The sequence below is a fragment of the Vicia villosa genome, unplaced genomic scaffold (assembly GCF_029867415.1).
Source record: "Vicia villosa cultivar HV-30 ecotype Madison, WI unplaced genomic scaffold, Vvil1.0 ctg.001509F_1_1, whole genome shotgun sequence".
NCBI lineage: Eukaryota > Viridiplantae > Streptophyta > Magnoliopsida > Fabales > Fabaceae > Vicia > Vicia villosa.
This window is the reverse complement of record NW_026705644.1, coordinates 353,118-356,282: the sequence shown is the minus strand read 5'-3', so window position 1 is coordinate 356,282 and position 3,165 is coordinate 353,118.

Here is a 3,165-nt window from a genome sequence, read left to right as displayed (position 1 = left end):
ATAGTTATTATGCTGAGTCAGCTATATCCACCCCTATTGATAACCACAGAGAGACCTCATTCCTTCCAGAATCATCTCAACACATGAGATTTATCATCTTATTGATAATAAAACATATCAACTACAAGTACATTTAACGACTCTCTGCAATCCACTCGTAACAAATAGTGAGTTTGTTATTTCCTTTACTTATCCCCCATCTCTCTCTCTCTCCATATATAAAGAAGGCACTAAATTGAGGTAACAAGTTTAAAATTCAATTTTACTTCACTTTTCTTCCTGACATACTGAATTTAGCATTGAATTGCTAACCTTGCAGGTCCCTCCACTCCATTGCAATGTAAGCTTTTATCTGCCATCACCACTGCTTCTCAACTCAGTTCTTGTTCTTGAATGGAACATTGCATCGTATGTGGGAATCAAATTTTGATTCCTACGATTTCCATAACTTCAAGTTCTCTCTTTGATTCATTAGTTTGTAACAATTTCAAGTCATCGAATTAAGAGTATTATGAATGAAGCACGAGGAATCACTGTGTTTCGATTTGATCGATCACCATCTCAGGTCTAATTTCACTAATATCTAGATCTTTAGTTTCTAAAACTCCAAGCAATGGTTGGATCCTAGGCTCGATCCGCCGCAGCGCGTGAAGCTGCCACTGCTACTCTAGCAGCAAGCAGTCAACCTCCTTCACTCCCTGTGTAAGGCATCACAAATTTTGTAGCCATAACTTTGTTGCATCCATATCTCGCTTAGGCTCCACAGATAGCCAAATATGACCAAGTTACTTCGATCAATACTTTTGTTCGACCTCCAGTTTTGCAATAGAAGCCTTAGCCGCCCTCCAAGTGTTACAAGCAAACCTCATAATGTAAGGTGTTAATGAACTGTTGAACAACATGTATGACATTTCTCGGCAGAAGAACTCGCACGCACTCGAAGGAAGGATACAACACCTTGAAAAAAGCTTCTACAATGCACCACTTTGCGATAACATTATACAGGAGGTTGCATCCAAGAGGACTTATGTCGCCGTCCCAAAGGTCGTTTCAGAGTAAAGGTAGATGAAGCATCCACTGACTATTAGGATTTTGGGAAATAAGATACCAAAATCCTTGGAGAAGTATACCAAGTTGGGTGAATAGTATGGGAAGAGAGATCCACAAACACGTACAACTCGTTAATATCAGGCTAGAATACTTCAGCATTGATGAAGCATCGAATTGCAAACTATTTGTCCTAACTCTTATTAGACCAGACTGGTCGTGGTTTAATGGCTTGTCGGATGGGAGCATTATGTACTGGAAGAATTTTTGTGAGTGATTCTCTGCACGTTTATCATCCAAGGAAATAATAAAATCTTGCAGTCTTACGTAGACTGGTCCACACAGGTCACTATTGAAGTCGAAGGAGCAGGAGATAACTTTCAATGTTGGATCTTTGAGAATGGCCTCCTGAGGGATCATCCCTTCAGATCGAGAATAGTAAGGAAGAAAGCAAATACTTTCCAAGAGGAGCTTACCTTAGCTGAGTTATACATGATCTTAGAGGAAAAGTTGAGTAAGCGTTACGATAATCATGCATTGATCGAGACCCACTATAGTCCCTTGGAAGGGAAGGAGTCCCATTGGCGCCGAGAGGAATCAGACTGAGGTATGTAGGAAGGGTATGACAGGTATACCCCCTCAATGCTTCTTGAGAGAAAATTTATCATTAGTGCGTCAACGCCGAATTTCTAAAGGTAGGAATCTAACATCCTTACCCCGTCAGAGAGTTATCTCAAATAAATCTAAATATTATCGTTTCCACAAGAGTCTCGACCATAACACTGATGATTACATCAAGCTGAAGGATACCATCGAGGGATTGATTAAGAACTGTCGGTTGGTTGAATAAGTCAAGGGCGGTAAAAGAGATAAAAAGGAGTCACCTATAGTAAAACTAAAATAGTTCATTTAAAAAATGATTGTATATACATACACATGCTTCCATTACATGGTCCTTATAAAATTATTATGCACTTAGTTTCAGTCCCTACTGTCAAACCAATGTGTATTTTAGAATGATTATTTTGCAGACATGTTCATAATATTTTAAAAAGTTCATGAAAAAAAAAGAAACTCAAAATTTAATTTCTAAGTTGAGATTTTCATTACTTTTATCATTATTTTTTGACATTTGAAAAATTCATATTTAATTTTTCTGGTTTTAAAAAATTCTAAAACTTGATAAATAAATATTTTACAGTATTCTAAACATATATAAAAAAATTATTCAAAAATTTAAAAATTAAAGGGTAATTAAACAGTTTTTAAAATTTTAGAAAATAGCAGGGACTAAAATTGCATGCATAAAAATTTTAGAAGGTCCATTTATTGAAGGAAAATTTTATAAGGACTAAAAATGCAGGGTCACATATTTATAGGGACTAAAAACGTATTAAACCCTATTATTTATATTTTATGCATTTTACAATAGAGAAATTGATTATATATATACTTGTAAAACCATATTTTAAATTATAACCAAATCAGGATATTTAATAATTAATAAGTATATTCTCTATTAAAACCTATGAGATCTTGGGATGGGCAGCTCACAAAAGAGAGAAGCCTACAGGTCTACTTACAAAGTGAAATCATCTTTCCATCTTTTACTACTTTATCTATCCTAATTTGCTACCTAAAGATAGTCAAAAGACAGTGGATTTCCTAAGATTAGTTCGGTCTACCAATACAACAAAAGTGTATATTGTTTTATATTTTCTATTTTGAAGTTTAAAATTACATTAAAATCTTATTGAAGTTTGATAAAGTTGGCTCTCCCTCAAATTTGATTCAAGAAATAGTTAAATTTTAATTTCATTTCCATTTTACACTCCTTTTTCAAACTTTGAATTTTAAAGCCGGTCATTACTAAAATAATTTAAAATAAATACTTTTGTAAATATATTTAATATAAAAAGGTAATATTTATAATACATTAATATATAAAATATAAATAGGGTACAAATTTGTATCACTTATTAATTAAATAATGTTATACTTTTTAAATAAAGTTGAAAATAAGTATAATAAGCTAAAATATTATTAAAGAAATAATTGTGATTGAAGAATTAGTTAAATTAATAATTTTAATATCAACCCCGTAAAAAAATACAATAC